This window comes from Lissotriton helveticus, chromosome 12 (genome assembly GCF_964261635.1).
Source record: "Lissotriton helveticus chromosome 12, aLisHel1.1, whole genome shotgun sequence".
Classification (NCBI taxonomy): domain Eukaryota; kingdom Metazoa; phylum Chordata; class Amphibia; order Caudata; family Salamandridae; genus Lissotriton; species Lissotriton helveticus.
In genome coordinates, this window is record NC_136073.1 from 401,876,965 (window position 1) to 401,900,368 (window position 23,404).

The 23,404-nt window shown below is 44.3% G+C and overlaps 1 protein-coding gene across 5 annotated transcripts in view; it reads left to right on the top strand.

The window, feature by feature from the left end:
* Positions 1 to 13,435: 13,435 nt before the first annotated feature.
* NOD2 (nucleotide binding oligomerization domain containing 2) overlaps positions 13,436 to 23,404 on the top strand; it is a 379,168-nt gene continuing 369,199 nt past the window's right edge. For 4 of the 5 annotated variants that reach the window (XR_013603462.1, XR_013603461.1, XR_013603463.1 and 1 more), the window contains exon 1: positions 13,486 to 13,626. The gene's annotated coding sequence lies outside the window, so the exon portion shown is untranslated. Of the gene's footprint in view, positions 13,627 to 23,404 lie in introns of all 5 variants that reach the window. The other variant, XM_078668543.1, reaches the window with a different exon arrangement.

Genomic DNA, 23,404 nt, shown 5'->3' on the forward strand with positions numbered 1-23,404 from the left:
ACCGGTTCGCGGACCGGGTCGCGGCATCAATTTGAGCTAACGGAAAGCTTCCCGGTTCGCGGACCGGGAGCGAAACAAAAAAAATATTTAAAAAAAATTATTAATAAACATATAAAATATATTTTTGGATTTAAAGAAGAATACATTTTACAGCTATAGATATTAGCTTTTAAAAAACCAATGAAATTCACTGAAAAAACCATAGGTTATAGACCATATATAGTTAGGAATTAGCATTTACAAAACCTTGAAAATTCACTGAAAAAACCATAGGTTATACACCATATATAGTTAGGAATTAGCATTTAAAAAACCTTATTTTACTCACACAAAACCAATGAAATTCCATATATAGTTAGTTGTACTAACTATATATCGCGCACCCGCAATCCACTGCTGATCATGTCACATATTACATCATTCATGACATGGTCAGTGACATCACTGATGACATCACTGATGACATCTCAAATGACATCACTGATGACATCACTGATGACATCTCAAATGACATCACTGATGACATCACTGATGACATCTCATTTGACATTACTGATCACATCACTGATGACATCATTCATGTGATAATACGATGAACCTCTTCAGACTCTAATATAACCTTAGATACACTCAGTGTAAACAGACACTCACAGACTGTCACTCATCCATGGAGTTACTTACACACCTAGTCAGTCATGCAAAGAATCAATCACACCTCCATTTTCACAACTATACAGTTATACACACCTTATTTATTCAAACATATACTAAAACATATTTACTCACTTATACAATCCTGGATACAAGTGCACAATGATCCATACAGCCACTCACACATTCACTGGCTCTTATGCACAGTTATTTATATATGTCAACTCTCACATGTACTGTATTTTACATATGTACTTACTTTGACATGTAGCACTGAGATATCTATTCACTCACCAATACAGTCATGCACACAGTCAACCGCCCATACAGCTGTTTCCACATGCACTTTTGAACCCATACATCTATGCACAGAGTCATACACCTCCCAGCCACCCACACACACACTCAGTCTCCCATACAAATGCTTGGGCAACCAATCAATAACCCATATAGTTACTCATATAGCTACTGATCAACACATGCAGCAGTTTACAGAACAACAGACATAATGATGCACAAATTAAGACAGTTTAGTCACTAACCCATGCACTCAGTGAGACACATTTAACCAATCACTCATACAGTCAGTCATGCACCTACTAAATCCTTCATCCAGACACTTATACATCCACTCATTCTTAAATATGTAAGACATATTTTAACTTTACAGAAAAATACAGTCACTGGATGTTGTCATCAGTGATGTCATCAGTGATGTCATTTGAGATGTCATCAGTGATGTCATCAGTGATGTCATTTGAGATGTCATCAGTGATGTCATCAGGGATGTCACTGACCATGTCATGAATGATTTAATATGTGACATGATCAGCAGTGGATTGCGGGTGCGCGATATATAGTTAGTACAACAAACTATATATGGAATTTCATTGGTTTTGTGTGAGTAAAATAAGGTTTTTTAAATGCTAATTCCTAACTATATATGGTGTATAACCTATGGTTTTTTCAGTGAATATATATATATATATATATACGCTTGAGCTTAGCCTCTTTGACACTTTGTTAAACCTTTATGTTACACGTTTCAAGGAAATCCCGACTTTAGGTAGAGATTGACAAAGGTTATCCTACATGGTGGTTACATCTAAATTCGAGGAGATTAGATAGGAGCCCTAATTTTTTGTCCTGATGAATGCCACTCTAGGCCTACACAGCAGAAACATGTTGACGACACTGATAGGGATTGGGTATTAACTCCCCACTTCTCCATGCTTGTTTTTTAATATCAAGTAAACATCTGTCGAATACAATAGATTTGGTGTTTACATTGATTTTTACCCTGTCACTTTATCACGGGCCCCCATTATGCTCTTAGAAGTGCGTCCCTGTCTCCAGGTGTAGGCCCGCTCTCTACCAAATGCAGTTTCTAGAGAGCGAGGACTGCCAATGATGAAGCGTGCCACCTGGTGGTGTGTGAGGACAGTTCTTCACATTTTATGAGATGCCATACACTTCACTTAAAGAAGTGTAGTGTTTTTGCACATAGAATCAGAGATTCATTCAGGGTAGCTTCTTTTGTGGGTACATATTATACTTGGAGGCCAGCTCACCCTGAACACCTCGTTGCCTCTAGTTCCCCCCAGCAGACCATAGGGTTATGTGTGTGTAGAAATTGTAAATGTAACCCTTCTAAAAACCTACGCTTTCCCTACTGTTGGAAGAACTGAAGTGGTAATAGTATATCTATTATTCCCAGACTTCAACATTTTTTTTCTCTCCATATTGTTTAAATATATATTGTATTATGATTTATTTAATATGATATAATATTAACTATATCATTTTTATAATATTTTTAGTAAATGTATTTTTTATATATATTTAATAATTTGGTAATTCATTTAATATTTTACAGTTGATTTGATAATATTTGTAAGATGTATGTTTGATTTAAATACATATATATTTATATGTGTGTGTTTATATAAGTATTGATTCATACATAATATTAAATATTATTTAAATGTATTTAATTTGCATTATATTCATGTTATATATTAAAATATTTAAGATTTGCTATTTTAAACTATATATATATATGTTTATAAAAAATATGTTTGTATATGTTTTTTAACAATATTAGTGTGAAACAATATTTCTTCAGATATTTTTGTACTTACCATTATAAGTACAGGAAAGCTATATTTTTGTAATCAATATTTTCGACTCGATATTTCTGTATCTCTATATTGTTTCTGATATTCTTTCAGTGATCCGTATATGCTACTGTCAGTTTGTTACCTGATGTGACCAACACAAACACATTGTCATGATGTATCTGCACATGGAAACAATGTAACACTGATAGAACTGCTGTGAGTTCCCTCCAGTATGAGGATTTTTAACTCTCTGTCAGAGACTACTTTGCTTGTATGGGTGGGAAGTTCAGTGTTGTTCCTCACCCCAAAAAACTGGCATGCAGTGTGAGCAGCTTTAGATGTTCTGGATCCATCATCATTCCTCATTAATACCAATGTGTAGTGGAGCTATGATTAGGAGTGGATGGACTGTTTCATTCAGTCCACGGAATTAGTGGAATTTGAAGACTCCACGTACTCTTGTAATGTGGAGTTCCAGCCAAATTCTGCCAATCACCACATGGTGCGATTTTGTTATAGTGAGGCTCCAGAAATGTGACCACAAGCAAGATTGATCTCCCCTAGTGCCATTTTCTAACATGTTTTTGTCACTGGCAGGCGCAAGCGGCCATGGCCAGAGGGCAGCTTCCTAAGTAGATTTGCAGCTGCTCAAGCAGATTTTCTACTCGAGCTGCAGCAAAATCAACTCAAGTGGCTGCAAGCTCTCGAACATACAAGTTTAAATTCTTACTTTAAAATTCTTAATCTAGTGCATATGACATGTATTGTAACATCACAGACTATAAAAATTAAAGTAGCGAAGGAATTCAGGAATAGTGATAATACTGGGAAAAAATTACATAACATGGTTATTGAATTTTAATATCCTAACACAATCGCTAGGCACTATGCTAGTTCTATGAGACTTGGTAAATAATACATCTATTTTCTAGTTTCAGAAGTGGTGCACATACCTGGTTTCAGACAAAAAGATCTGTTGTTCTGCCTGGAATAAAGTGCCTGCTATTCCGAGCACAAGGGCAAAAACAATGATGTCTGTTCAAGAACAAACACAGTCTTGGCAGATTCCAGTGACGGTTAAATGCTTTGCAGGAGCCTCACATGAGACTTGCTGGAGCTTTCTTTGGTTAAGATGGAATCCGTGCCCTTGCTCAACTTCACCCGTGTGAAGTTCCTGTTCAAACTATAGTCTGATACCCGGGTTTTTGTTGGCTCTGATTATTGATCTTATCTTATGTTCTGAAAATAATGTTGGGACTAGGAACATGGTGATATGCATAGGATGTGAGGGTGCAAACTTTCTAGCATTTCTGTGCATGTGTGAAACTTCACACTTTCTTTGAAAGAATTTGAAAAGTTTAAAGCGTTGAAATAGAATGGTTTAAACTATAAAAACAGAAACGTTTAAACTATACAAATAGAAGAATTTAAAATATAGAAGCAGAAGACTTTAAAATGTTGAAATAGAAGAGTTTGAACACATAATATGAAGAAAATAGAAGAGTCTGAACTCATACTGGGAAAGAAATCGAAGACTTTGAAGAGAAAAAGCCATAGTTGCGCATCTGCTCCTCTCCTACTTTGTGTCGTTTTTCTTACTCCCCTTTCTCTTTTTCTTTCACCATGTTCCTTTTCTTCCTTCTCCTCCCTTCCTTCTATTTTTTCCCCCTTTCTTTTCTTCCCTTTCTCAGTCCTTTCTTTTAGTTTGTCTTTCTTCTTTTCTTTAAGAGTGCTTAGCTTCTTAAATGAGTATCTTCATGAATTAGTTCATGGCTCATGGTTGCCTGATAGGCACACCTTGTAGAGTGAGAGCAGAGATATACTAACTTATAGCGCATTAGAAACTCTGCATGGGCCTCACAAATGGATTATTGCTAAGAGTTCTACTTAACTTTTTTTATTCCTTTTTTTATTTTACGGAGTTTTATATATCGTGAACTTGACCCGAAGGTATCAAGTATCAGTGCACTTTACATAGCACCAGTTGCGTTACATGAGGACACATTCATTTTTTGTTAGGCACTGGGAGATTAAGTGATTTGCCCAGAATCACAGGATGTTCAGCATCGTTGCCGAGACTCAAACCCTGTTCCCCAGATTCGAGGACGACCGCGACCACCCTAGCTGTTAGGCCAAGCAAAAAAGGTTTCTAATTTACTTGTTTATGGACATCAACCAATGGACTTGATGACAAGTATCCAGATTGTGGACCTCTTTTTGGTCCTTGCTCTGAAAATGTGAGAAGTGTTTTCTCACGTATTACATCACAATGAAACCAAAAGCGCTACTGAGATGCTCACCTCTCAGACATGACAGTTGAAGAATAACGAAAGGGACAGCACTAACCTCTGTGGAGCATATAGGTAAATCATTTGTGACACAGCTCTTGTGTTAATAATGTTAAATGCTATGTACTCAATGTAGCAGGGTTGAAATACTCCAGTGATGGTGTTTGTAAGTTCCTTCGCCTTCATGTACCCTCAAAAAATCTGTGAGGAAAATGCAACACCATAGTGTAATACACTCACAATACCACCTTGGGTCCAGTCAGACTGTGATTAGTGGAAACTTTGTAAAACTTTTGTAAAATTGTGTTTGGGTATTCTGTCCAGCTTTTGGCTACCAACTCCAGCATGGAGCAGGTCAAGGGGGCCAATAAGGAGTTGTAGGACAATTACCTTGTCACCAAAGCAGCATCCAGTCCAGTTCTAAGCTCAATGGGTGAACCGCCATATACTTCAATGGATTGGTCCTGATGCTCTGGATACAGGATGCTGAAGATGTTGAGGATGATGTGCTGTCAACCTTGCTTCCTGGGGCTGGTCTAGAGTTTTGGTGGGGTGACATTGACCATGGGGTGGGGTCGATGTCCCTTGAAGTCCTGGTTGGTCCAGCAAAAGTCCAGTTGCCACTGGTCTCCGTACACAATGAAATCAGCGGTTCCCTTTGGTGGATGATAGTGTCTTTCTTGGGTGACAAAACTGCACTTCAATTATTGTACCAGGTCCAGAGGATTGGGTTGCAACTTTTCAGCATCTGTCTGAGGCCTGGGGATAAGTTTTCCTAAAGCTAGGCACCAGTTGCACCCGGCAGGACTCACTGGTGGGGGGAGGCGGGGGCGCGCGGGGTTGGTGGTTTAAGTTGACATTTTTAAAAAAGTTAACTTTCGTTCGCCAGCCCGGTCCGGTCTGAGTCATCTCTGCTTCTCTGCTCCACACAGGAAGCAGGCCGCCGCCCTCCCCTCCCCTCCCCTAAGCCAATTCCAATGTTGCAATGGCAGCATTGTGATTGGTTGGAATGCTGACCACCCAGGCGTCTATGGGGAGGCCCTTTTCTCCATTTAGGCTGCATGCAGCCTACATGATTGAAAAGGGAGAGTGCATATGGCTGGTTTGGTCAGTCTTGGGGCCAACCAAACAGTCAGCATCCTCAGAGTGGGCAAGCCACTCCTCCCCTGACCTAGAGCATGACCGCCCACCCGCCCGCCCTCAACCAAACCCTTCTGCTTTCTCGCAGTGCAAGAAGCAGAAACATAAAATTGTATTTATAATACCATTTTATGTTTCTGCTTCTTGCAGTGTGAAAAAGCAGTGGAACGACGCTCCTCAGCCCACATGGAGGAGCCGCCCCTGCCAGGCACCACAGGCACAGCCTATCTTTGCTAGCCCAGGAACAGCAGGTGCAGTCTGTCTTTATTGCAACCTCTTTTTACCAAGCCAAAGGAACAACAGAGAACAGTAAGGCAGTCCTTCTTCAGTCCTTTCTCTAGTGTTGATGTGATTTCTGAGACCTTGGGGCCTGGGGTGCCACATTTATGCCCAGAAAGTGCCCACGGGGATACAGTGGTTACTAGCCAACAGGCTACCAGGCTACCTCCCGCCTTATGATGGCTTTTTCTGGTGTGCCATCTAGCTATCCTAGAGTGCACCAATTGGCAAACTCCCAAGATGGCAAGACCCTTCCCTCGGTGTGTGGAACTTGGTAGCCCATCGTAGAGGTGTGGCTGCCTGAGGGCTACATGCCCATGGGAAAACCTGTTTCACAACTGTTTTCACCTCTCTTCCCCATCACTAACCTGTACTAGAAAAAAGAGCAGCAGCCCCTCTTGTGTGTAGGAGGTTTTTACTTTTATGGATGACTATGTATCCTACTTTTTAATATACAGCACCCTGCCTTAGGACTCAATAGTGAAGTGAAGTGAAGTGGATACTTATATAGTGCGAAACTGTCACCCTATGGGTATCCTGGCGCTTAGAATGAAGAAAGCCAATGTAACGGCGGAAATAGCTATCCGTGAGAAGTACTCATGTTTGCTCCTAGGGAGCAGCCAGGTTATCAGACTCTTCCTGAATAGGTCTGCTATGGAGGTGACTTATATACTTTAAAAATGGATGTTTTGCTGTTGTGAATATTTTAAATGGCAATGTCAAGTTAGCAGTTTAAAACTGCTCCATGAGTCTGCAGTCGCAGGCTGGAGACATATTTTGTTTTGTCACACTCAGGACGACACAATAAGTGCTGCAGCTATGAGGGGCTTCTTAACTTACAGGCCCTGAGTACCTCTGGTACCATATACTAGGGACTTATAGGTAAGTTAAGTTATGTCAATTGGGTATAAGCCAAATATTACGCTTTTAAGGGTCAGAGCACTGGTACTAAGGTCTGGTTAACAAGCCTCAGTGTGTAGTAATCAATGTTGAGGGAAAAAGAAGCTATGATCCATTCAGCTTCCAGAGGTTACATTAATAATCGGGGGGAGAATGGATCACTTGTCCTGTGAAATCGGGGTCTTTGTCAGAATGGAGCCATATAAAAAAAAACCTCATAAAACGTACACATTTTAATGATACCAGCCGAAGACTAATTAAACTTTTTTCAGTACTTACGTGCCAGGTATCTTTTAATTTTTCACTTTCACCCCACTACTCACTTCGTTTACCCACACACACCAGCACATAGTTCACATATAGTGCTCCTACGTAGTCGTGAGTCATAGCACGCCGCATCCCGTAGAGGTTTGCGAAGACCCCGATGATTAAGCATGACACCAAGGGGCCTGTTGGTGTGTGAGGGGTATTTAAACAACACTGGTTGCTCCTCACCATTGCAGTGACAACCGAACCCCACTTAGTGGATTCCTTTTGTTTATGAGTATTGTTAGGGGAGACAGAATCCACTTCTCCCTCTCCCTCCCCCTTTTGTTTATAACTATTGAATGCGAGCCAACACAGAAGTCCAAGCCAAAATGCGCCTGGGAAGAGGCACCGTCACCTAGTCGAAGAAGCCGAATTGTACTAAATGTATTACAATGTATAAAATGTTAAATTCACCATTGTTATGTGTAAGGAACATGTCATGGGAACCTGAAATTCAAGGGGCGGTCTTGAAAAATGCAAATTATGAGCTTGAGAAAGTCAAATCCTAGGAGGTGTGATGACCTGTCCTTTCTTTTGTCCAATTGAAATTGGGGATTCTTACACTTGCAACATTTGGGGGGTGGTACACTGACCCGAAAACAGTATAACTAGCCTAGGTTTTGCTAGAGAACTTGTCCGACTTGTCCGAATAGCTGACCTGTCACTGACCCTATGCACTCAATAGCTGATCGAGAAACAGAGGTGCTGCGGAGCACTCTGTCAGACAGACTCACAGACCCATTCGGGGTTTTGAGAACCGTAAGTGCTGGCGAAGCACTTTCCTGGGGAATTCGAGAACCCAATCGGGGTTTTGACTGATAGCTGCAGAGAGGGTGTAGCGCAGGCGTTGCAACTGAACTGCGGGTGCTGGTCCTTACTTGGTGGTCCTGTCCTGATCCTAATCTGGTTTTCCTGTCCTGGGTTTCCATTCTGCACCTGCTGGCTTACTGGCGACTGCATTTCCTTGGGGTTCCCACTGTCCTTAACTGACCCCTGGCCAGGGTTGGTTTCCACACCATTCTAGGTAAATATAAATCTGTGAGGGAAATACACTTACGTCCTTTTCTTGCTTTCTGAAACTGCTAAAAATCTTGTTTGCACATTGTTCCTTTCCTTACCCTCCCTGTGCTGATCAATAATAAAGTTTTACACTTTAGCTGTTTATTAGCATGATCCATTTTCTTCCCCATCCTTTAAAGTCAATTGTGAAATACTGTTCATGAAATATAGATGTTCCTTTTCTTTACCCTCCTTTTAGCTGAATTAAAGTGGTTGCTCTGAATTATTAGCGTGTTCCAATTTTTACCTTCCCTGTAGCTTTTTGGTTATTGCAAAATTTCATCAATCGTAAAATCAAGTTCCTTTGTGTTATTCCCCCTTTCTAGAAATACTCAAACTGTGACATTCTAGCATGTTCCCTGTTCTTACCGTCCCTTTAGACTTCTAAATGGTTGGCATACTCTATTTTTTGCATGGCTACACAATTTTCATGATTTTGGTTATTGATAGTTTACTCACTGTGAATTTTCTGCTTTCTGACTTTGACGAGAACTAATTTTGTAGCATATAATTATGTGGCACTGAGTGGTCTTATGAGGAGTGTATGTTGTATTCAGTAGAGTGTAATTGTGTGGCGTGTAATTATGTGGCACTGAGTGATATTGTTTGGAGTGTATGTTGCATTGTACATATGTAGCATATAATTATGTGGCACTGAGTGGTATTGTGTGGAGTGTGTGTTGCATTCAGTAGAGTGTAATTATGTGGTGTTTAATTATGTGGCACTAAGTGGTATTTGGAGTGTATGTTGCGTTGAGACCAGTGTAATTATGTGGCGTGTAATTATGTGGCACTGAGTGGTATTTGGAGTGTATTTTGTATTCAGTGCAGTGTAATTATCTGGAGTGTAATTATGTGGCAATGAGTGGCATTGGGAGTGTATGTTGCATTGAGCGCAGTGTAATTATGTGGTGTGTATCTATGTGGGTCTGAGTGGTATTTGTAGTGTATGTTGCATTGAGTGCAGTGCAATTATGTGGCGTATAATTATGTGGCACTGAGTTGTATTTGGAGTGTATGTTGCATTGAGTGCAGTGTAATTATGTGGCTTGTAATTATGTGGCACTGAGTGGTATTTGGAGTGTATGTCACATTGAGTGCAGTGTAATTATGTGGCGTGTATCTATGTGGTACTGAGTGATATTTGGAGTATATGTGGTATTGAGTGCAGTGTAATTATGGGGCGTTTATTTATGTGGCACTGAGTGGTATTTGGAGTGTATGTTGCATTGAGTGCAGTGTTATTATGTGGCGTGTAATTATGTGGCGTGTATTTATTTGGCACTGAGTGGTATTGTTTGGAGTGTATGTTGCATTGAGTGCAGTGTAATTATGTGGCGGGTAACTATGTGGCACTGAGTGGTATTTGGAGTGTTTGTTGCATGGAGTGCAGTGTAATTATGTGGTGTGTAGTTATGTGGCACTGAGTGGTATTTGAGTGTATGTTGCATTAAGTGCAGTGTAATTACATGGAGTGTAATTATGTGGAAATGAGTGGTATTTGGAGTGTATGTTGCATTGAGTGCAGTGTAATTATGTAGCATATAAATATGTGGTACTGAGTTGTATCGTGTGGAGTGTATGTTTATTCAGTAGAGTGTAATTGTGTGTGAGGGTGCAGAGTGTGTGAGGGTGCAGTGTGTGAGGGTGCAGAGTGTGTGAGGGTGCAGAGTGTGTGAGGGTGCAGAGTGTGTGAGAGTGCAAAGTGTGTGAGGGTGCATAGTGTGTGAGGGTGCAGTGTGTGTGAGGGTGCAGAGTGTGTGTGGGAGCAGAGTGTGTGAGGGTGCAGAGTGTGAGGGTGCAGAGCGTGAGGGCGCAGAGTGTGTGGCCTAAAGTAGTGTGAGGGCACAGTGTGTGTGTCCTAAAGTAGTGTGAGGGCTCAGTGGGTGTGGACTAAAGTTGTGTCAGGCATACACACATTCAAATACACATACACTGGTGAAGGCTCGCAGACACACAGAAACAATATGTACATGCTCTTAGACATACACATCAGGTGAAACTTCCCCGAGGCAGTCCTTGACATGCCCTTGTGTGTGAGGTTTTGTTGTAGTTTGGTTGCACCTAGTTCTGTGATATAGTTGTAGGAGAACAGTGTACAGAGTTGGGGCAGAATGAAGAGGCAGGACAAAATGGACAAGGTGAAAGTGAAGAGAGGGCAAAGAAGGGAGAATGGATTGAGATGCAGATAGAGAACAGAATAAGGAGGGGGGAAAGAAGGAGAGAAGTAATCTGAATAGGTAGAGGGGAAGAATAAGAGAAAGAGATAAGATGGGTGGAGGAGATTCAATAGCAAACCCAGGAGAACAAAGAGGGCAGAGTTAATGGAGAAGGCAACAATGAAACAGAAGAGGACAGGAAGCGCTTGTTAATTTATGTTAGTAAGAGCGCCCGAGCGGATTCCTTTGAAGTGTTTGAAGTCTGATGCTGGCTGCAAGCAAACCAAATGGTGTGCGATGTGCACGAGCCCACGCTCATGCACACTATGCAATCTGCCTTTGGGAGCATTTCTGAGACCCCTACCTAATATCTCTGGCCAAAGCATTGCTAAAGCAATGCCTTAGACGAGACCTAAAAAGGGGTTGGTTTTGAGTAGAAAAATGTGATCTTCCCATTATGCATGTTGAGCCCTTTCCTTATGCAGGTGCAAAGCCCACCCACACAAGTGGGGTACCATTTTTATCAGAAGACATGTGGGAACGCTGAGTCGTAGGACATTTTTTGGGATCCCCACTGATTCCAGAACTTTCCCTCACAAAAATGTGAGAGAAATATATGTTTTTAGCCAAAGTTAGAGGTTTGCAAGGGCATCTGGGTAACAAAACATCACGAGAACTACACATGTCTAAGCTCCATGGACTCCCCCAGCTGTCTGGTTATCAGAAATATCGGAGTATGGAAAGATTCCCTGGGTGACCGTTGAGCTAGGGCCCAAAATGATCATCCACCCAATTTGCAAAAAAAGCCATGAGTGAACTCGGGGAGGTAGAAAATATGTGGATGCTCGCAGATTCTAAAACATTCTCTCACAGAAATGTAAGGAAAGTGTGTGTTTTTATCCAAAGTTTGAGATGTGCAAAGGTTTGTGCCTTCCAAATGTAAGGCTGTGTGCAAGAAAGAAGATATTTTACAAAAGGCCCTCTGAATAACATGATCCAAAGTGAACATAGAACCACTGTTCCTGAAGTCAGTATCTGGTACACATTTCAGAAATGCATAGGTTTCCTTCATACCCATTTTTCATTCTTTATATGTTACCATATGAATTGCTATATAGTAGATAGACAATGAAAAATCATTGTAAGGTGCAGATCAGTTGTTGGCTCTGGGTATCGCGTATTATTGAAAACCTACGAACCCTTTATAGCTCAGTGACCAGAAGGTTCTATCAGATGTAACTGTATATTGCCTTTGTAAATCGGCCATCGGGTCATGAAGTTACAGATAAAGATGTGGGGAATAGTTTTTTTTTTTGTCTACTCATTGTAATTATTTATATATTTTAATAGCTAGTTTTGTAGGGAAACTCCTAGGGGGTCTAAACAAATGATGCCTTGTTGAATGTAGAAGTGTATCTACTTCTTAGAAATGTATAGCTTTCCAGGCTCACCCTATTTGAAAACACAAAAATGTGGAAAAATTAACTGTCTCTTAAAAAAATGCAAAACTGGTGGGGGATTTATTTATTTTTTGATACAACGTTGCTTGTTCCTGAAAGCTGGGAAGATGGTGGTCCTAACACAACAAACATTTTGCTAATGCCATTTGTATAAAAACAAATGCTTTCTTGCCAAAATATTGTTTTCCCATTCCAACCACAAAAACTAAAATGTAGCTATATTTTGGTGATTTTCTTGGTTACCTTCTTCGGAATCTACAAGCCTAGAGTGCTTTTGGAAACACTAGGATGTTGGAAAATAGGGATGCAAATTCAGCATTGATACTTTTTGTGGAAAAAAGTAGAGTTTTTAAGCACAAGCTACCCCTAACATCCAAAAAATGGGTTTAGCACTGGTAGGGTGGGGGAGACTAAGCCCTAGCACTTAATAGGTAAAAGTGCTGCTTTAGCATGTGGCCAGGTGCACGTTTTCAAATCAGCTGTCAAATATCTGTGAGGTAACAGCAGCTTGCAATTGACCTAGTGAGAACACCAGGTGCTTTGATTTCTATAGCAATACACATACCTCTGGAATTTCACGTATGGACCCGCATGAAGACAATTTTTCAAGCCTTCCTTAAAACAAGGAGCCCTGCAAGTTTTCTGGGTCCATAATTGATGTGTCACGGTTTTTTCCTTTGAATTCTGGGACATGTAGTTGTGTTTATTCCATCATACAACAGCACCATAAGTCCCAGAATCAAAATAAGAACTTGGAGTAGAAAATTGAGAGATTGCAGAGCCTTTCTAAATGCAACAATTTACAGTCTTTGAAGAATACATGCGATGTAATTGGGAACTATGCAAGGGAATGATTATTAAAACATTCCGAAGTTTTAAATATAGTGATAACGTATTGTAAAAGTGCAACACTCAAGCATCGAATGATTTGTAAATATTTACAAACACTTGTGGACTCCTGGGTACGAGGTCATATGAAACTTTGCTAAAACACAAACATCATGGGCACTTTGATTAATGCACAGTCCGTCTTCTATGTAGATGATCGTGGGCACTCCCTTTGCCTCTCTGTCCTCTGATGATCTGCAGACTCCTCTAACCTGAGACCAGGAACCTGGCTCCACTACATTTTAGACTTGCAGAAAGAACGTCGACGCTCCTGGCTGCTGTACTGTGCGAGGATTGTCCCTTTTCTATGTCTACCCCGAGAGGATGAGTTGCCAGGATCGGGCTGTTGCGGTCGGAAGAAGGCTGAGAGCTGGTGAGTTAGTTCCCTTTGTAAAGTTATACGCTGTTTAATTATATAGCCCGGTTGTTTATAGGACTTCTGAATGTCGCAGGGTACTTTGCATTTATACATTATTAGGAAAGGAATTCAAGATTTCGCCACCACATTGATTATTTATTAATAATTCGTGGGGGTTGCCTAAATGGGAGGGAGCGGCGATGCGATCTGGCATTCGCTCGAGGAAGACTTCGGCATTTCTGTGTGATTATGCAAGACAGTAGTTTGGAATGTGTCCCTTGGCTATGTAAATATCATTGTGCTGCTGTGTGAAGGTAAATTCTTTTTTTTCCTCAGACCGTTGGTAACAAATCACACATCTCGTGGGCGGATAAGCGATCGAAAACATTTGCTTTTCGTTTAAAACGTTATTTTCCAGTTTCGATAACAGAACCCCCAGAACGTATAAAAAAGCAGAGGCGATTTATCACAGGAGTTCCCAAACAACCTGTCCTGGCACGTGCAGCTTGCACTGTGTTTTCACGGAGGGGATAGCGCCTGGAGGCAGCACGCTCCTAGGTTGTGAGCAGATAATCATGGTTTTCTGCCCTCTAAAAGTTAATTGTTAAATGAAAAAGTGAAAGGCGAAATTGGTGATTTCTTTGTATAATAGTGGGTGGAGGAGCAGGGCTTTACGTGGGCCGGGTCCTGCAAGTGCCCAGCACCGGCAGTTCTCAAAAGCAGGTGCTGAGACGGGACCCTGTCGGGCTCTCCATTTTTCCTCTCACCATCAGAGTGAAAAAATCGCAGCTCTGCAGCAGCAGTTCCCCTCTTCACTGCCTGATGTAAGTTCAAAAAGACCCATCAGTCCACTGCTTAGCGCTGGGAAGCCTTTTTGGGAGCCACGCGCTCTATATATCACATTAACTCGTTATCGTTCTTTCAGTCTCATCATGTCAGAACGGAAGCATTTTTAGTGTTTTATACAACGAAAGCCTTAGTTGTTGCTTATTTGTCTTATGCAACTAACAACCATTGCAAATCCAATAGTCTGGCTTGTTGTAGGTGTAATGTTATGTGGTGTATTGTATACCTGGATGCAATGACAGAAGCAGCAAAATACCAGTCCTGATGAGGCAAACTATGGACGAAAAATATGGAATGCGATGAGTTAAAGTCGGAATGGGTGGTGAAGGAGAGAGACTGGAAGAAGGTGGGAGGCGGGAACGAGAGCGGATTAAGAGGCTGCGTGAAAGAATGGCAGCGTGGAAAGTGACAAGGCATGTTTACCGGGAATTTATAAACTAAAATTTGCGCTTCAAAATGCAACATTTAATATTGAGATTCAAAAAATTACTTGGGGAAGGACTCGAGTGGTTTTCTTTAATTTCTTAAAAAATATTGCTGCTCAAATGTACTTCCTAGATATACTGGGACAATGTGTTTTTCTGCATCTTCGAAGCACTCACTTTACACGATCACCAGTTACATTGCACAAGGTCACATTCGTCGTTTTAGGCACGGGAGATTAAGTGTCGTTCGCTCAGAATGAACAAATGTTAAGCGGCACCACTCCGCAGTGATTGGCATTTTTTAATATCAGAAAAAACGCGTTATCATTTGAGAAAAAGTGGAAAGATTCTCAGATTAAGAAGATTTGGTTTCTTTTTGTGCATTCTGTTTATTTTGGGGGGTGGGGGAGAGTTAGGGAACTGAAGAAGGATGCCTTGATTCTTTGTAACTGTTTCATTCTGAGGTAACTGGAAGTTAATTGAATTTCCTCCTTAGCTTTTCAGTCGGCTCCTATGTTGTCTTTTCCCGCATGAACATGCATCCATTTAAATAATTTCCTTTTCACGAGGAACTTAATAACGTAAGGAAATGTTTGGGCCTAGTCAACCATGTTTTGACGCAACATTTATGAGAAGTTGATTCACTACGATTTCTGCTATTTAATAGACATCCGTGAGGCTCGGAATCGCTGGAAATACATCATGGGGCTTATTTACAAGCCCCTTGCGCCGCCGGTGCGTTACTTTTTCCCATTTGAAAAGTGACGCAGCAACGGCGCAAGGGGCTTGTAAATAAGCCCTCGTGTATTTATCAAACTGTTCTTAGCTAAGTCAATGGTGCAAACTCTTATGACGCGCCCAAAGCAAGCAGGCCTATGTCTATCAGACAAACAGACACACAGGAGGAGTTATGATGCCCATATTAACCACGCGTCCATCTTCCGCGTCCCAGACCTTACTAACTGAGAGAAAACCTGCTCTACAGGTTAGAGATGAAGTGTGAAATGGAATCCTGCCATCAGCACAGGTGTGGCTACTAAGTGCAGGTACTCTGTTGCGGTCAACAGCCGTGACCTTTTATTGTTGTGAGACGTAGTTCAACTACCGTGACCTTTTATTGTTGTGAGACGTAGGTCAACCACCGTGTCCTTTTATTGTTGTGAAACGACGGCCACCTACCGTGACCTTCTATTGTTGTGAAAATGGACAACGTGCTGTGGACGTGCAGTTCTCAAATTTGCTAGCCCTCTTTAATGTATTGTTTTTACTAATTCAATAGCAGGCAATCAAATATAATATTTAGCAGAACAGGTGCTGTAAACATTTGACACAGCAGGAATACTGTCCATACTGCTGTTCTCCCTGTATCCAAGTTACTGTTCACAGTAAACCCTTTCTTTTCATGGCTGAGCGAATGATGACACAGTACACTGTGTGTGCATCTCATATTTCAAATATGAAGAGGTAGCGCTGAGGTCACGTCCAGATTCTTCCAGCTACGACTCAGGGTATTAGTTTCAGGCGCAGTTGTAAAACCAAACATAAATGGAAGTGCCTGGGGTGACCAGGTACTCCGTGTCATTTTAATTGAGCAAATTGGGCAATAAACGGATTGATAACAATGATATTTAAAAGCAAAGACAGGAACAGAATGGTGGTGTCCCGGTGACATGGAGCCATCTAGTTACCCACACTGTCCCTCCATTGATTTGTGACTTTATTTGTGTGTGGAGTTTTGAGGGTGACCAGATTTTGGAAACTAAAAACCGGGACATGTCACAAAAATAAAAGAAACGACTAAAATTGTACACCGGCGGAGGGACAGACAGAGACCGACTGCGCTCATAGAAGAAACAAACAGAGCACCAAGGGAATACACGAATTGCAAGTTTTAACCCTAGAACCATATCTGGTAATTACATTGCTTTGGGATACGCTGCTAGCTAGTCCTTCTTGGCACACATACTAAACCTTCCTACTGTTTTCAGTCAACCCTTGCTGCCACCTAAAACCCGGGATATTATTGACATTTGCCTAACTCTGCAGGGACAGCTGGTGGAAAACCGGAACTGCCCCTAAAGAGTGGGTGTGTGCAAAAAAGAGTACATCGGCACGTAAACAGAGGCCTCACAGACTGTATACTCGAAGGGCAGAGTGCACGCACGATGAAAGTCCGAGTGTCTAGACTCGCTAGTTAATGAAGAGGCGCTTTTAGTTATGGACCAGATCTATTGGTTTTGTGAATGCTTGTTCAATGAGCTAATTCGATTGAGCTTTGTGGGAAAATACGTCAAAGCTGACCTATGTTGTTGTTGTTGGCTTTTACTGTCAGATGACAGATGCATTATGATTCACGTTTGCTGGGAATGCCCGGGGTTGGATCATCGTGTTAGTTGGCGTCACTAGCTGCAGCACGTGGGCGAAGGCCGCACCGGTGAGTCACGTGACCTTCTCGGCTGGCCGAGTCCATGTGGGTACAGTAGACCTGGGGCGAGGAGAGCAGCCGAAGGAAAGTACCACTATTGGCCCTGACTCAGGAGAGTGGGGGAGTCTGCAATACAGAACAGTAACTCTAAATGGCCAAATTGAAACATGTATGCTTAGCTACTAAAAGTCAGAAGGATGTCGACAGCCAAGTACCCCCTCATCTTCCGTCGCTCCTCGCCTGAGATGCAGGGTAAACCCTCCTCTCCTCCTTCAACCCCGTTTATAGGCAATTTTCAGGGCACTGCTCGACCTCATTTATGCAAGGCCTGGAGAGTAAGAACAGACGCAGGAAACCTGAAACAAAAATACATTATTAACAGCATGCTCAGTGTGCCCCTCTGAGACTAGGCACTCTGGGCATGTTTGAGCTCGCCCATGTCTAAAGCCTGCCCTGGTCCGGGGAGGAGGGTGGACCCTCTGCTCTGAACTGGTGACCTGGAACTTGCAGGCCTACTCTTGAGTAAAAGACACACAATTGATGGACGGAATGCAGAACATATCAAAACATTCACCCCCAGTCTAGAGATCTGGGTTAAATTCATCATTCTTTTGCTCACCATGCCACCCCAGTTTAGACCTGGCCATATGCAAATCAGTCTTGATCCAGTGCCTTATGGGAACAGCCCAGCCCGAACTGCCAAGCCAGGTTCTCCCTGGACCGGAAACAAGCATCCTTGACCGGGTTCGGGGTTTCACCCCTCATCAGCCAGGATAGCTTGAATCCAGTGGCACAGTGAGCCCGGGACCCACGTCTGGGCATACCTGGCGCACTTAGGGCGAGAAAGCAAAACACACACCATTGATGGGCGAATGCAGAACAATTCAAAACATTCACCCCCAGTCAAGAGATCTGGGTTAAATCCATCACTCTTTTGTTCACCATACCACCCCAATTTCGACCTGGCCATATGGGTCCCTTGCTCACTGTGCCACTGGATTCAAGCTAGCCTGACTGATGAAGGGTTATACACAGAAACTGGTCCCTGGATGCTTGTTTCCAGTCCGGGGAGGACATGGCTTGGAAGTTCGGTCTTGACTGCTCCCATGAGGCACAGGGTCAAGACTGATTTGCATATGGCTGGGTCTAAACTGGGGTGACTGGGTGAGCAAACGAACAATGGATTTAACCCAGATCTCTTGACTGGGGGTGAATGTATGATTTGTTCAGCATTCCGTCCATCATTTGTTTGCGTAGCACTACTCAGAAGGGATAGGCTGGGGCTGCTGGTATATTTAATATTAAAGGAGCGCAACAGAGACCCGTCTCGCTCCTGTAGTTTTCAGTATCCCAGTAGTTGCTGCAGGGGTATTTCAGGCAGATGGTCACTAAGAATGCCAGTGGACAAATCTCTTTAATACCAAGAGCAGCTGTTGGCTGCCTGCTGTTGCTGCAAGCAAAGTGTCATGCAGAGTTAGACTGCCCTATCCCCAGACCAACGCACAGGTACAGATAAGGACAGACAGAAAGTAAGCAATCTCTAGAACGAGTAAAACATACAGTGGCTTTAAACAAGGCTGTGTCCTGTCACCAATACTATATAAACTTTTTATTTCAGATCTTTATGACTGTTCAACATCTGCTATTCAGCCCCCACCCCCAAGATTGTTCAACGTTTAACTGCAATACACCAATGCACAGATGACAGAGTCCTCTTAAGTAAAACCCCAAAAGGCTTTCGAAGATGACTAGACAAGGGCGATTTCTCCATTAGGGATTGGGCTGCGTACCTTCGAAATTTCTACATGTTACTGGCAAAAATATTTAATAGATCGATTTATTTAGAGATACGATGATTCCACTAAACATATTGATGTATTTAAGTCAGGGCTACCTCTCCCAGGCTGCCTGCCACTCCTCGCTCTGAGCAGGAGCCTGAAGCCAGGCAGTAAATCCACTTTCTTCAGTGTGATGAATGACACCAGGCTTACTTCCCTTAGCCTTCTGTTCCATGGTAGTCTACGGTGATATGCATGGAAGGCCAGTGACGCTGTCAGTGTCACAGTTTCATGCTTTGCAGGATGCATACAGAGGCCGGTCCGCCAAAGGAGCATAGCGGCGTCGACCCCCTTCCCCCCACTGCTTGCCACTATATACCTGACTATTTAAAAACAAAATCCAATTTAAAATACTGTACTGCACGAAATTCATTGCTTCCTTAATGGGGGCGGGACTACCACCGAGCTGTCTCTCGCAGCAGTAGGTGAGATTGATCGGGTAACCAACTGAGGCTGTAACTGCCTGGACTGCGGATGCCAGATTGACCTGTATTTTGCTGTAGCCAGCCTGACATGCACAGTTTAGGTTTCCACAGCCAGCACTGTCGGGGAGCTGGTAAGCAGAGACACAGTCCCATCAGTCTAGGATGGAGCACTGTGTCCGCCAGTCCCAGACAATCCTGGAATGCCCCTACACTGTTTGCTATTCCAGATGGTAAACAACTATTATCACAAATCTTTTATCCCTCTTACCATCACCCCGCATACCTTGAGAACGCATCTACCATGACTCCGCAATGCCATTACAACGCATGGCATAACATTTTATATGCTTTTACCTCGCATGCTTTTACAGCGAAATTCGTTGTAAACGCATGAATGGTAAAAGCATATGTTTTTTAAATGGTATAGGGTTTGGGGTTGGGGTGTAGGGGTATATGTTATGGTGGTTCAAGGGTAATTTTAGGGTTATGTGTATGTTTGGGTTTTGGGGTGCTGGGGTAATTTTAGGGGTCAGGGTGGTTAAGGGTTTTAGGTTGTGGGGTTAATTTTAGGGTTCAGGGTGTGTTTTGGTTTTGGGGTACTGGGGTATTTTTAGGGGTCAGGGTGAGTTAGGGTTTTGGGGTGTAGGGGGTATTTTTAGGGTTCAGGGTGCGTTTAAGGTTTTGGGGTGCAGGGTTATTTTTGGGGTTCAGGGTGCATTTCGATTTTGGGGTGCAAGGGTAATTTTAGGGGTCAGGGTGTGTTAAAGGTTTTGGGATGCAGGGGTATGGTTGGGGTTCAGGGTGCTTTTAGGTTTTGGGGTGCAGGGGTAATTATAAGAATGGTATGCAGGATGAAAGTATGCGGGATAACATCGTATATATTCGGTAGAAGGAGAGGAGACGACTGCGTGGAGTCTTAGGAATGTAGGAGGTTTGGGAGGAAAAGAGGGGAGGTGGTTGGAGAGGTCCTGTCAGCTAGGAGAGGTGGCTGTGATGGAGCGGGCATCTGGTGGAGTGAGGGGGGTTGGGAGAAAAAGAAGAGATGATATTGGTGTACCGGGACGGTGCAGATTGGACTAGGAGCGTTTTAGCTAGAGGTAAGGCTGACGTGATGAAGGGGGGGCATACTGTGGGAAGTCAGCGGAGGCCTGCGGGACGTGTCAGGTCGGGTCCCCGCACTGCTGGCTACCGGTTCCGGAGGAGGATACCAGGCATAGCCCCACGATAGGTGGTGGCCCAAAAACCCGGGCGGAAAGACCCGGGCGGAAAAGACGGTGGAAGCACAGCGAGGTGGGGCGGGAACGCCGGGGGATCGCTGTGAGTGCAGCACAACGCGAGGGTCGTCCTTGGTCCCGGCCCCACACGGAGCACAAGGAGGGGTTGGCTGTGACCCGCCACTCACGTGCGACGATTGCGGGGCCTGGAACAGCTGACCGGTTGATTGCCCGCCGCCAGACTGACTGCCGGAGGGTAACTGGTGGCCCCATAAAGGAGGAGTGGCGCATCGGCACACAACACAGCGACCCTCGAACTGCGGAACCCAGAGGCACAGGTAGCGCCACGGGGAGCTGGGGTGCAGTGCCGTGACAGTGGAGTGTGGCTCCCCGGCGTTCCCCGCCCTGCTGGTCCTTGCAGAGCTGGTGTGGCTGGCGGCAGCCATCTTGGGGGGTACTAGCCAGCACCATAGGCCCGCGGACGAGGTGTGCAGAGATAGCTGAGCAGACGGGTCTGGCGACGGCTGGACCAGGACACGGTGGGGCCCGGACTGACAAGCGGAGCCCTAAGCACCTGGGGCTGAGGGAGAGGTGCCCCATGATAAACAGCAGGGCATGACAGCTGCGCTATGTCCAGGTAACGGACAGACACTTTAGGGTGCGTAGAACGGGAGACCCGGTAGTGGCACCTGACTCTGCTCAGCAAGGAAGTCCCCTTGTGGCCTGGGATTGAGATGGAGAGGGGTGAACACTAGTGAATAGGGGCATTTCAACGCTGGTTGAGCGAGGTGCTGTACCCCACCAACAGGCTTCTTGCTCGTTGCCCGGAGCAGTGACGATACCTGGAGGAGTGCGGGACACGGAATATTGAAGGGCCTCGACGCTCGGGACACCCACACCCGGTGAGAGGGGGCAGGAGGGTTCCACACATCGGCGCGGCGGGGAGCGCTGGTTGGAAGCCTCCGTATACTGCCACGCTGCTGAGTATGTCATCGTCTAGGACACGGAAGACGAAGGCTCAAACCGACATCTTTGGCAGAGCACTCCCTGGTGCGACTGTGACCGCGCCTAAGATGGCCTCCCCGCAAACAACTCCGGAGGCGAGTAGCGAGCCCATCACTAAGGCTTTTATGGAATCACTGTTCAACACCCTACGGGCGGACATCCAGGCTGTCAAAATGGAATTAACGACTGAGTTTAAAGAGGTGCGTAGGGATGTGGACAGCGTGGGGGAAAGAGTGGCTATGCTAGAAGAACGGTGCGATGCGACCACGACCGTCGTCACCATGCTGCAACAAGAGATCCTCCGTCTCCAGGATCAGCATCTGGACACACAAGTACACCTCGAGGACCTTGAAACAGGTCTCGAAGATACAACATTAGGATTCGAGGAGTTAAACCTACAGATGACAATGCAGACCTCTTTGCGTTCACGGAGGGCCTCTTCCGTCATATCCTGGCGGCTCCGGAGGACATGGCTATCGTAATAGACAGAGCTCATCGCGTTGGCCCCCCGCATGCGCCTAACGCCCCTCCAGCGGACATCCTGTCATGCCTCCAGGTCTCGTACAAGGGCCACAACCCAGTTCTCTACCAAGGTTTAGCTCTGATCACTTTGCAGCGCCTGCGTCAGTTCCGTCCTGTGACGGAACACCTAAGACAGCAAGGCATCCAATATTCTTGGGGACACCCATTTAGACTTATATTTCGCATCAATGCACCAGATGCACTCCCTTGTTGACTCATGTCGCCTACTGGGATTGGCACTTCCAAGCGAAGACGACGCCCAGAGCGGCACACCGGGGCCTGAGGTCACACCCTCCGGGTGGCAACGCCAGAGACGACGTAGAAGGTTTCAGAAGCCAGATAAAGCGGACATTGTCAGGAATGAACAAGACGCCCTGGCCTTGGCTACGGAGGCCATGGCAGGGGGAGAGCAGACGGCTGATGATTGAAGGGTCGCTCTGTGTACTTGGCTCTGGTTTTTGAACAGGGGCGGACGGCGGATGGGGCAATGACTCTCCCCGGTTGGTCACACTACAAGCCCCCAATGACGACCTCCTGGTCTACCCGGGATGGCGGACAATGTTCCTGGACATTCTCTTTCTCCCTGTTCTTCCTTCCCTTGTTGTTGTTTGTACTCTCAATGAGTGTATGCCTTTTACCGAGGGTTGCTTTGGGGTATGGGTTCCCTCCTCCATCTTTTTTTTTTGTCGTTTCTGACCCTGTATTTTCTCGGCACCGAGGTACTGTAGACACTCAACTGGCAGCCTTAATTCCATTAGGCGGCCCTCTACTCAGCGCTCCCTCAACCACAACCTTTCGAGATGACACGAGCTCCACTTACTATCCTTACACTCAATGTTAGGGGCCTAAACAACCCCATTAAGCGACGATCAGTCCTTAACTACCACGAGAGTTCAAAAGCGGACATATGCCTATTACAGGAGACGCATCTCCTTTTTAAAGACCAACATAGACTGAAATCCTGCGCTTTCCCGACACAATTGTTCTCCTCTAACACCTCCAAAACAGCAGGGGTAGCCATATTGATTTCCCGCCACTTCCAGGGTAAGGTCCTTCAGAAAGAATCCGAGATAAAAGGCCGCTTGCTTACGTA